This window comes from Ictalurus punctatus, chromosome 9 (genome assembly GCF_001660625.3).
Source record: "Ictalurus punctatus breed USDA103 chromosome 9, Coco_2.0, whole genome shotgun sequence".
In the NCBI taxonomy this organism is placed as follows: Eukaryota; Metazoa; Chordata; class Actinopteri; order Siluriformes; family Ictaluridae; genus Ictalurus; species Ictalurus punctatus.
Genome location: NC_030424.2, coordinates 20,465,001 through 20,478,175, shown reverse-complemented (window position 1 = coordinate 20,478,175; position 13,175 = coordinate 20,465,001). Strand labels below are relative to the sequence as shown.

At 40.3% G+C, this 13,175-nt stretch overlaps 1 protein-coding gene across 4 annotated transcripts in view; it reads right to left on the bottom strand.

The window, feature by feature from the left end:
* stxbp6 (syntaxin binding protein 6 (amisyn)) overlaps positions 1-5,875 on the bottom strand; it is a 59,386-nt gene extending 53,511 nt beyond the window's left edge. For 2 of the 4 annotated variants that reach the window (XM_053682865.1, XM_053682866.1), the window contains exon 1: positions 5,568-5,875. The gene's annotated coding sequence lies outside the window, so the exon portion shown is untranslated. The remainder of the gene's footprint in view (positions 1-5,567) is intronic. The other 2 variants (XM_047157773.2, XM_017475938.3) reach the window with 2 other exon arrangements.
* Between the last annotated feature and the right edge of the window lie 7,300 nt (positions 5,876-13,175).

Below are 13,175 nucleotides of genomic sequence, written 5' to 3'. Positions count from 1 at the left end.
GTTGGCAGACGGCAGGGAGCTGAGCCTCCTTAAGCCTAGTTCACACTACACGACTTTCAACGTCGGCAGATCGCAGTGCTATTCACGCTACATGACTTGCTCTCTTGTAGTCGAGAGTCTTAATTGCTTGGTGACAGGGGTCACACACACGCACACAGACACACACACAGACACACACACAGACACACACACAGACACACACACAGACACACACACAGACACACACACAGACACACACACAGACACACACACAGACACACACACAGACACACACACAGACACACACAACACACAATCTGACAACGACTGTCACCCGATGACTATCTGGTGTCCAAATTACGTTTTGTTGCGAAAACCATACGAAACATTGTGGATACATGGAGCGAAAACACACGCGCAAAATGACACGGTTATATGGCGGGAAACGACACGGTTATATGGCGGGAAACGACACGGATATAAAGGCGCGAAACGACATGGATATATGACGCGGAAACACACGCACGAAACGACGAGGATATACGGCGCAGAAACCACGCACGAAAGAGGAGTTGTTTATTTGAAGATGTACTGTACGTAGGACAGAAACAATAAGTGTGAGCTGTTGATTTGTGCTGAATAAACCTCAGAAAGGAAAAGGTTAAAAAAAGGAAAGGTTTCATGGGTTTCACCCCATGCCTTGCTCTCTCATTGGCTGTAACTCGTCGCCACAATCACAGTCAGTGACAACACTTTTCACACAACAGGATGCAGAGCCTCCCGACAGCTCCAGATATATGTGTCGGCGAGTCTCTTTGATGCGTCGTTGAGTAGTTCACACATAACGATCGACTACCGATTGGCGGGCGCCTACTGCTCGCTGATTTGCCTCCAATCAAATGGTTTTGTCTGTGAGCTCGTCGACTTAAAAATCGGGCTTAAATTCGTGTAGTGTGAACTAGGCTTTAGGTGCACTACTGAATAGGGACCTCTTGTCTCCGAGGACTTTATGAGTATTACTCTACACTGTGGCTCAGACAGGACAGGCCTTGTCCACGGATATGTAACGTACGCAGAGAAAGAAGGAGGGGGTCGGGGAACAGCAGCTCCCACAGCCACTATGTTAATATGAAAAGCTTTCAGCCTGCAATCTCTTCTGGGAGACAGCAGGCACATGAAAACAACAGCAAGAAAACAAGAAAGAGAAAAGGGTGTATTAGAATTAGAGCCGGCTCTTTATGCTCTCCCAACAGCCCCTTGCCACCCCATTCTTCACTGTATGCTTTTAAAGCCAGCAATAATTTCAGGCTTTTAGAACCAGGGACAAAAGAGCACTTGGTAACTGAATCTAGTACTTCAGAGGCATTGAATGCACATTTTCCACCTTACAAACCAAGAAGGTATCAAAGCCTGATGCAGAAAACCAAAAGCTGAACCTTTAGGTCATCAAAATGGAATTTCATTTTGTGCAGCTTAAAAGAGCAGTAGTAGGAGAACTCTCTTATGAGGTGTGGTAGATCGATTGCTAGGTGCAGGAGAGCGAGAGTAAAATGACAGGCGAGGAAATGAGCGAAAAACCCAAATCTCACTTTCATGAAGGTCACCTGCCATCCCTTTTCCCTCGTGAACACACTTCACACTCAGAGGAAGTGAGTCACTCCTAAAAGTGAAGTAAGAAAACATTTGAGGGAAACAAAAGCAACCACACTATTCGATGCATAAGAAGCTTTGGATGTTTAGATTTATGAAGATTTACTACTTATTGCTAAACAAGATCCCAGCACTGTATTGCAAATGTGTTCATTAAACAAGTGAAGGCATTGAGGTTTACTTTTGTAATCCAACAATCAACTAATAAAATACAATCAAAAATTTCTTGAAAAAAAAAATAAAAAAATAAAAATAAAAAATAATAATAAAAAAAACCGGCTCTGAATACTTGAATAGAACAAGTAAAAGACTTAAAGACTTAAGTAGAAAGGATAAATTCAAAAACAGATCTCACTGTCAAAGGATGCAAAGGACAACACTGAACAGGCTTCTGTAGTTTTCAACCCAGACAGATGCCTTTGCTGCCAAAGCTGTGTCTTTTCTGCTCACATGGGACGCCATTTAAACCTCTTTTCTCTCGTCTGCTTAACGCCTCTGTCCTGTCTGACTCCAGTACAAGCTTCTGTACTGGAGTTTCTTCTTTAGTTCATTTCTCTCATAAATATGTCAAATGTCCTCAATTACAAAGAACATTTTGGCATTGTTTGGTGTTGACAGAATATAGGTGACATGCTGATAAATACTGAACATACACCAACACAGATGGTTTTGTTGTCCCTTATAAATAATAAATGAAGCGCCTTGTCCATCCTGCTAGCTGCCTGCTGTCAATGGTAATTGATGAATCATCATCATCATCATTACTGTGGAACTGTAGAGAACAGTCTGTGGTTACACACACCAAAATCTCCATACTGATGATGATCCAGTCTCAGCAGAGCAACAGCATGAAGAGCTCCTTCAACTTGGCAGTACATGATTAGAAATACTTGAAGATAATGCAGGAATCACTCTTTGAAAAGCTCTCTAAAAGCATTCCTGAATTCATTTTAAACCATCACAATTTAAACACAACACTGAATAATAAACTGCATTATAAGTTTCAATGCCCAAGTAACTACCAAGATTGTCCAAGAACAATTTCTACACTTTTACACTAATAAAGAATCTAATAAATATGAATATGCATGATATTAATTGCCTTTGTCCTTTTAGACTGTTACAAAGCAAGAAATAATACTGGGGAAATACAACACTGTATGTGTGAACCTAACTCCAAGTCCTACGAAGAGATATTGTGTGCATGTCCAATCGTTAAATTCAGAGACCGATTTATTTTTTTCCTGGTATTGTGCGCTGCTATTGCGGATCACATAGTACACAACATTAACGCATAAGTAGCTGACTAGAAGTAGCTGACGATATAACTTAGGCTTATCACAAGGTGAACCTGTATACACTCTTAAAACAGATGTGTTTAAAATAACGTGTTATTTATTTATTTTTTATTACAGCAGATTTGGGCCAAGACACGTTGTGTGATGTCATCATAACATGCATTCAGCCAAAGCCCCCTTCGATTCACGTGCGTCAAACATGAGTACAGCTAAAAGGTCTCATTTACCAACAAACATCACTGTGAAAGACCGTGCAAAACTATTTCGTACAATTGCGATTTTGCCAATTTATGTAGTTTTCCAAAAAATAAATAAATCAATAACAAAAATCTGTGCAAAATGCATCGCAACTTTTTAAAAATGCCACAGCAAACTCTAGCGTTTTTGGCCAGAACAATCACAAAAAAAAACATTCATTAGACAATCCTGTCAGAACATACGATAACTGCAAATTTTGTTCATCAACATTCCTAGCTAAGTTAACTACCTGGCTAAGCATGCAGATTGTCTTGAAGATCTTTGCATCTTGAGAAGAATGAAAAAAGCCACTGGATCTGTGAGGTGGCAATGCTACCTGCTGTGTGCCACTACTGCCACCCATGTCATTCACCGATCAGATATCAGATATAACAGATTCAACAGCTTGATTTTGTGAGCTCATTCATAACACTCTATAAATCAGTTTCTTGGAGGAAGTATTAAGAAAAGGAGAAATCTTAAATGTTAGCACCCAAATACCAAACTATATAAATAACATCATCTAAGAGAAGTTACACATGTAAAACACACATATTTGGCTCCCGAGTGGTGCAACAGAAATGTTTCTGCCCTACTGGTTGGAGATCATGAGTTTGAATCCTAATGATGCCACAGTAGTCCATGGCCATGATCTCTGGGTCAAAATTACACTGATACTAACCGATCATGTTCATCTGTTAGCTCATGTATGGAAAAAAAGAAAAGTAGTTTGGCTCCTCACAATTCATAATACACCTAGCACAAATGTTCAGTTTGTTGGAAATTAGTGTGTACTCACTGCGCTGGAACAAAAAATAAAAGCGGCCAAACACACTCAACCCTACAATAAAATAAGAGCCCTCATTACCCATATGGTACACCTTCTGCAAACAAACTCAACACTGTGGCAATAAATCCAGCAGATACTGAAGTTTGAGTTTAAGCTTAGGTGCAGACCTCAGTCTGATGGATGGATACATCAAGCCATTAGTAACAGTTTTCATATGAGGCAGTGATTTATGACATTAGGTAGCATTTTAATTATGTGCTTCAGGACCTGGAAATTCAAAATAGACTCTTGAATAATGGAAGACCTTTCTGGTTTTAATTTGTACAAAGTCAGGGGGGAATAAAAAAAAACATGTAGAGAGCATAGGCTGATGGAAAAAGCACTAATTCCCCAGACCCAGGCTGAAAGGAGAATCAAATATTTCCCATGGCTCTGCAAGTCTCATTTACTGAAACTATAAGGAAATATTTCCTATGTACTTATACTATTACTTGTATTGCAAATGAACCCTGACCTGAGGCTTAATAAATGTTTGCATCCAGCCATCTTCTTATTCATCAGGGTCATGGGGAACCTGGAGCCTATCCCAGGGAGCATCAGGCACAAGGTGGGGTACACCCTGGACAGAGTGCCAATCCATTGCAGGGCACAATCACACACCCTCTTATACCCTCTTGACACTGTTGGACACACCAATCAGCCTACCATGCATGTCTTTGGACTGGGGGAGGAAACCCCACAGAACGGGGAGAACATGCAAACTTCGCACACACAGGGTAGCGGCCAGAATCGAACCCCCAACCCTGGCAGTGCGAGGCAAACGTTCTAACCACCCATGAGATAAAGCATGGGATGGGGGGGCTGTCGGTGATTATAATTCTGCTACAGCAGTGGAACCTGTCATTATTGCACTTATTATATTTATAGGGTTCTTGTTAGCCTATTTGGCTGGTCACTTGAATTAAATAGAAGTAATCCAAACTAAAAAAAAAACAAAAAAACAAACAAACAAACAAAAAAAAAAAAAACACACAGCACCTATAAAACGACATCAACTTGGACCTTCTGTTAGTGGAAAGTTCAGGAATAAAGAACTCCAATAAAGTCAGAACATTGCTGTATGCACTAGAATAACACCTCATATTTGAATCATTCATTAAACAATTAATTCAATCTGTACTGAAGGTTTGTGGAATTTTTAACAACAACGTCCCTGGCTGCAAAACGTTTGAGAAGCGCAGTGCTTGAAAAAATGTCACGCTTAAAAATAAAGGTCTTGTTTATTTATTTAAATAATGCTACTGAGGGATTGTTAAGGTGTTTGTGGAAGAGAGGGGATTAATAAAGGGCTCGAGTCTGCATCATTTGTACGCCAGTGCTGGGGGGAAAACCGTTTACATCCCTAGTGCACTAATAAAAACAAAGCAGCACTTAAAAGCAAAAGCTCATAATTAATTACAGCAGTAGTCTTGGGAGAAAGGCTGCGTCCCAAACCGAACACTACCTTTCTAAATCATGGAAATGAGCCTATTCAATGCACAAAAGTATTCCATATGTGTTTGGGACACGTCGGGCGAGTTGCTCAGTGAAGGAAATAAGGACGATACACTCACCGTAGCGTGCAGTTCCAGGCTTTTCACTCAGGCTCGCGCTCAGGATGAGTCCACCGACTTCCAAAAGTCAGGACGCTGTTATCTCGTCGAATTAGAGACTCGCATTTCGGTTCTGCTGGTCTTTAACGTGACTTTTCCGCCGCCGAGCTCCCCGCTGACTCTCGGTGTGTCTGTGCCTATGTGGTGTGTCTGGGTCTGTGTTTGTTGAGTTCAGCGAGCGAGCAAGCGCGCGCGCTGTGAGGCTGCTACCGTCCCGCTGGAGAAAAGCTGCACGCGGGCTTCGCGGAAACGTTAGTCACGTGACCCGCTCGCGACCACCGTTGTAGGGTTGTTGTTTTGCTGTTCTCTAATAGAAACCAAGCCAAACGTTAATATAACTTCTGTACACGAAAGGGAAAATACACACACGCTGACCCAGTGGGTTTCATATTTCAGCAAAGCAAATATTGACATTTGGTCAATTCAATTTCTTTCTCCGGTTTAATATCAACCAGCTTAAAACACATGAAACAGTCGTTTAGCATATTGTCTGTTAGGGAAACCATCTTCATCAGGTTCTCTGTAGAACCTTTCAAATCAAAATAGGTGTTTCAGAGCCTTTTCACCTGTCTCTTAGTGTTATGGACACCAGTACAATGGGATATGGAGTTTTGGAGATATTCTTGTTTTTAAGTTTATAGTTCGTCACTTCCAGGAAAGCAATGAGGACTCATCTTGTACTAGTCTTATGTTCATCCAATTAAAGCCTACAGAGGCGAGTCGGGATCTACAGTCGTAGCTTGTTAACAGCAAACCTGGTTTGTCAGTGAGTTTTTTGGATGTACAGTGCCCTCCACTAATATTGGCACCCTTGGTAAATATGAGAAAAGAAGGCTGTGAAAAATTGTCTTTATTGTTTAAATTTTTGATATTTTGGTTGAAATAGATAAATAAATAAAAATCACAAAAATACTCTGCTCTCATGGATATCTGACAATTGCAAACAAAACACAGGTTTATCAAAAAAAAAAATCTTTGTTGAATATAGATATGCAACAATTATTGGCGCCCTTTTTGTCAATACTTTGTGCTACTTCCCTTGGCCAAGATAACAGCTCTGAGTCTTCTCCTATAATGCCTGATGAGGTTGGAGAATACATGGCAAGGGATCTGACCATTCATCCATACAGAATCTCTCAAGATCCTTCACATTTTGATGTCCACCCTGGTGGACTCTCCACTTCAGTTCCCTCATAGGTTTTCTATGGATTTCCTTGATTTTGTGGTCAGTAAACATTTTTGTGTTGATTTTGATGTATGTTTTGGATCACTGTCCTGCTGAAAGATCCAACCACAGCCCATTTTAAGCTTTCTGGCAGAGGCAGTCAGGTTTTCATTTAACATCTGTTGATATTTGATAGAGTCCATAATGCCATGTATCCAAACAAAATGTCCAGGTCCACTGGCAGAAAACCAGCCCCAAAACATTAAAGAGCAACCACCATATTTAACCGTGGGGATGAGGGGGTTTTTTTCCATATGGCTCCCTCTCTGTGAGGGCCAAAACCACCTCTGGTGTTTATTGCCAAAAAGCTCTATTTTGGTTTCATCTGACCATAGAACCCGATCTCATTTGAAGTTCCAGTAGTGTCTGGCAAACTGAAGACGCTTGAGGTTGTTTTTGGATGAGAGTAGAGGCTTTTTTCTTAAAACCAAACAACTTGAGGTGATGTAGATGACTTCAGATTGTAGTTTTGGAGACTTTCTGACCCCAAGACTCAACTAACTTCTGCAGTTCACCAGCTGTGACCCTTGGAGTTTTTTGGCCACTTGAACCATACTCCTCACAGTGCGCTGAGACGATATAGACACATCGAAATCCAGGCTGATTCATAACATTTCCAGTTGACTGGAACTTCTTATTTATTGCCCTGATGGTGGAAATTGGCATTTTCAACGCTTTTGGTATTTTAGCTAATTTGGCCTATGTGTTACCTCGTATTTATACCCCTGTGAAACAGGAAGTCATGGTTGAACAATTTCCTGTTCCTAGTCACCCAGGTGTACTAAAAAATGTCAAATATCAATGGAAATATACTTCAATTATATATTTTTGGATAAACCTGTGTTTTGTTTGCAATTCTTTGACATCCATGAGAGCAGAGTATTTTTGTGAATTTGTTTTAACAAAAGATCAAAAAGTTAACAATAAAGACAATTTTTTCACAGCCTTCTTTGCTCATATTTACCAAGGGTGCCAATATTCGTGGACCGCCATGTGCATCTTCCTACACAATATTCCCTTTTCAGTCCATCTAGGATTTCACGCTTTTGCGATCGCAGTAATTAACACGAAATCAAGCAAACTCTGCAATATTTTGTTTACATCCCTTCATAAATCTCCTCAGGATTCAGCAGCTTGTTTTTGCTGTTTTTTTCTTCAAAATTTGCGATGCAACTTGTAGAGACTTTTTGTGCTTTTTTACTGAAAACCACTTGAATTGGCAAAATTGCAGTTGTAAAAAGATTGTTTTGCACGGTCTTTCACAGTGATGTTTATTGGTAAATGAGACCTTTTAGCTGTACTCATGTTCGACACATGAATCGAAGAGGGCTTTGGTCGAATGTGTGTTGTGATGACATCACATGATGTGTCTTGTCCCAAATCTGCGGAAAATCTGTGGTAATTTAGAAAAAATTCCAGTTTTTCCTTGATTTTGCATTCATTTTTGTGATCGCAAAATCCGGGGGGACTGAAAATTGCCTGTTTTTGTATGTCTGCTATGAGAGAGCTGTTAACTTCCTTTTAAGACCTACGGTATACTTTTGTACAATATACTATTTTGAGATCATAAACTATTAATCATTACACTGTACTCTGCATGAGCATATAGTCCTATAGCTTAGAAATAATACATTTTTCTGGATCTCTAATGTAAGTATTTGCAGATGAATTTAACTCAATCTGTTTGTTTGATCCCGTTTTTGTATGGGATTTCAGGATTTGGAATTATATGAAATAAATACTTTATTTATTACTTCTTACTTTTTTCAGAATGCTGACTGAATGCATACAGAAGTTGATCTGTTTATTTGATCACATATCACCAAATAGCATGTATGTCTGTGTGTGTGTGTGGGTGTGTGTGTGTGTGTGTGTCAGTGGCTGTGTGTGTGGTCAAAATGAGATAATGAAGACAGTTGTGAGTTGGCATGGAGCAGATTCCACCTGGTGCTTAAACAAAAATGTAAGTGAGCAATTGAGTATTTTCAGGAGTTATGTGCAATGAACATTGCTGGTTTGTAAGGATATGGAGTAATTACATGCTCCATACATCTGGGAATTTGATCAAGGGGTTTGAAAAATGAAACTAAGATTTACAGAACAGGTCAAGCAAGAAGAAACCGATAGTTCCATGAATAGAAACTTAGGCTTAGGGGGAAATGGAGCACGTCTTGCTGCATGCTGGCACTTTCTAACACCACACATAAAATCAAAAAGTAAAAAGTAATATAAAAAGTATTAAAAAAATATGCTCTCTGCCCATGACATCAGGACAGAGAGAGGAAATAAGTCCCAGTCTGTGTGGAAAGCAAGGTAAACAGTGTCCATCTGTACACTCTTTCTCTCTCTCTCTCTCTCTCACACACACACACACACACACATACACACACCCTCTGTTTTGCTCCTCCTCTTTTCCCAGTGGCTAAACTCACACACCCATCAGTCATGCTCAACAAGAGCAAACAAATGCCAGCTTAGTATTTGGCATTAAACCAGAAAGAAACCATCTGCAAAGAAGCAGAACCAGACCTTTCTCTTTTATACATTGGAATGTTGCACAAAGTTAAATTAGTGAAAGTTTTACAGACTGATAGAGTGGTTGCTTTTGGCCATTACTGCTCAGTCAAGGGTTTTCTTCTTGGAAGAAATTAGGACATTACCAATGAAATTGTTTTAGCACCACCAACCCCCTCAGATTGATTCAAAGCCAACTATTCATGTCAGTAAGAGATCTGTGGTGCATTCTGTCAGATTTCATTTCAATTCTGAGCAGCAAAAGACAATGGTAAAGCATATAAATCCTTTATCGCCTCTCTCCAGAATCATGGTCAGATGAGGATTATAGAAGAATTTTCACTCATACAAACTAATCTAACGAAAAGGTAGTTTCAACAAACCCAAATCAACTTTCATTACTATCCCAAGACTTTTCAGGCTTCTTCATTCTCCCAACTGTAAAATAAAATATATCTACAAGCATCATCTGGAGGCAACTAACTCTGTAGCAGTCACCTTTTAAAAATGTCTTGATCTTCCATCTCATTGAGGTGTATACCGTACATGTGTCCCTTATGGCCAGTAACCTCTCAGTCTCGTTGCTTTATTGTGTTTCTGGCAGGCAAGATAACCTTCAAATCTTGCTAATTTGTCCGATCAATGGTCTGTCGCCCATGGTCTTTAGCAGGAGCTCAGGCTCCAATTCAGTTTTCCAAAGTTGAATTGAAAGGTTATAGTGAGGAAGCTCTGACACAGCATTTTTTATACACAGACACCATTCTTAATGCAGCGATGAGAACACGAATAAATGTACAAATTATTTCAAAACAAATCCTATTTTACTATTCCTCAGTGAATGAATTATCATTGGTACAGATGGAATTGCCAGAGCCATATCTCCCTGCAGTTCTAGCCTGGTTTCCCACTAAGCAGGGTTGAGCCTGGCTAGTACCTGCATGGGAGACCCCCTGGGGAAAACGAAGGTTGCTGCTGGAAGTGGTATTAGTGAGACCAGTAGGGGGTGCTCACCCTGTGGTCTGTGTGGGGCCTAATGCCCAAGTATAGTGATGGGTACACTAAAACCAGCACGGTCTTTCGGATGAGATGTTAAACTGACTCATTAAAAATCCCAGGACACTTATCGTAAAAATGAGTAGGGGTATAACCCCGTTGTCCTGGCAAAATTCCCCCACTGGCCCTTCTCCATCTCTGAATTGGCTACAACACTCCTCTCCACTAATAGCTGGTGTGTGGTGGGCGTTCTGGAGCACTATGGCTGCCATCGCATAATCCAGGTGGATGCTACACACTGGTGGTGGTTGAGGAGACCCCCCCCCTTTGTAATCTTTGAATGCCAGACTATTTCTGTCTCTTTGTACATACATTTGAGCATCACTGAGAAGGGCAGGTGACTTGTCAGGTAACTTCACTTATTGAAATGTCAAGTCAATACATCATGTCACTTATAAATGCCTCAAGTAAAGCAATGTCATTACTGTCACACATTTCATTATGAAATCTTGCTGGTGCATTGTATATGCCTGAATTTCTTAATTTGACTTCGATCTGGGTGAAATTATCCGTAAGTTTACTTTGTATCTACTAAACGCTTATAAGCAAAAAGAGTCAAGAGAACATTGTGTCTTTAAGAGCCTTCAGCAAAACCAGCTCCAGCTCTCCTGACACCAAGAACAAGGCTACTAATTCTAACTTCTATGCAGGTTTGTACTACTTTATTCTCTGTAGCTTTGGGGGAGAAAATTGGGCTGGAATGCAAATGCTGGGATAATCATGGTTGGATTAAATCAAGGTTAACAGCTATGAAGTTGAAATTAAATGGGAATACAGAAGCAACTCATCTGAATTGCAGATTTGTGTTTGCTTTTTCTCCTGTGCAGTTTTTTTGGCAATCAGACCACATATTTGGTGTTTTGTTTCTTACAGAACCGGTTGATGCATGAGGCACAGGCCATCTTTTTAAACTGCACGTCATGACCTTATCAGCACAGCACCTGCTTCCCATTTGTATTACACACTCACTATCTGAGAACAGTTCAAGGTCAACAGACAGAGACTTTATCATCAGTGGAGGTTAGGGTGTTAGCAGAGATGCAACAATCAGACACAGAGCAAAGAGCACAACTCTTTTTTCTTTTTTTTCTTTTTTTCTTTTTGTCAGTTCATGAAACTGGTAATAACAGCCAAACAAGACTCAAGCTGAGGCACAAAATGTATGCATGGAGAACATTAGACGATTGAAATATTGCCCTTTTCCAAACATTGTCTTTTAGTTATTTGAACGTTACCCTGATACGAGATTAATCCATCCATGCATTTTCTGCATCGTTTATCCTACACAGGGTTGCAGGGAGCCTGTAGCCTATCCCAGGGGACTCGGGGCATGGGGGGGAGGTGTACAATCACACACATTCACACAATATGGATGATTTGAAAATGCCAGTCAGCCTACAGCGTGTGCCTTTGTACAGAGGGAGGAAACCGGAGTACCTGCAGGAAACCCCCAAAACACTGGGAGAACATGAAAACTCTGTGCACACAGGGCAAGAATCGAACTCCCAACCCCAAACATGCCAACTACTAAGCCACCATGCAAGATGTGCACCCCACAATACAATATGAATGTTTTCTTTTTTTTTTCTTTTCATTTTACACTGTCAGTGCACTCCAGTGCACTCCAGTGCAATCCAATATTCTAACACAGTTTCCTTGCCCAATACATCTGGCCCGAAGATGTGAGCAGCACATATTGAAAAGTCATCATATGCAGCCTGTTCTAAACAAGAGCACAAAGGGAGTTGTAAAGATCCTTTTGTCTTGAAGTGATTGCACCAGCAAATGCATGAATATCCCCATAGAGCAAGAAGTCATTACTGCAGACGCACGAAATGGAAAAGAAACCCTAGACCTTTTCGTTGACTCACGAAAGCCATGAGGTGGTGAAAGGCTCAGTGCTAATAAGATGTGCAAGCTCTTTGTCAGGACCACACACTTGTTCATTACAACAAGCTAAAGTATGGGACTGCAGACCTCAGATCATTAGCAAATTTCTATTGCTCATGTCACTAGGCTTTGTTGTCAGTTAGGAATATCGCATGCATCCCAACATAGACATAATCTAAACATTTTCACTAAGAATGGGTGTTGTCTAAAGTAAACTGCATGGCAAGGATCTTAAACACCTTCAGGAACACCTGCTCATTCGTGCATTATCCAATCAGCCAATAATGTGGCATCAGCCCAATACAAAAAAAAAAAAAAAAACAGCTTCACGTTAATGTTCACATAAAACATCAGAACGGGGAAAACCTTATCTCTGTTTGTTCCTTGTGGTCTGGGTTTTGGGGCGAGTCAGGCTTGTTTGAGTATTTCAGAAACTGTTGATGTCCTGGGGTTTTTACACACTACAATCTCTCAAGTTGATGTAAAAAAACAGCCAGGGAGCATCAGTTTTGCAGGCACTAAAATGCCTTGTTGATGGTAATGATCAGATGAGAATGGCCAGACTGGTTCAAGCTCACAGGAAGGTTATGGTAACTAAAATAACCAGTCTTTACAATGGTGGTGAGCCAAAAAGCATCTCAGAACATACAATAATGTGCAAAAGGCTTAAGCACCCTATTTTTCTTAGTACAAACTTGGTTATAGATTTTAATTTTATGACTTCTACATTATCGAGCCAGTACAAAAAAACATTTTAGATTTCCAAACATTAGTTTTCCAGCACAAAATTTTATGCTACAGAAAAAAGTTTGCAAGTCAGTAAAGAAAGCAGCGTATTAAATGGTAAGAGACACTTTTCAGAAAAAAACCCCAAAAACAATGAAGGC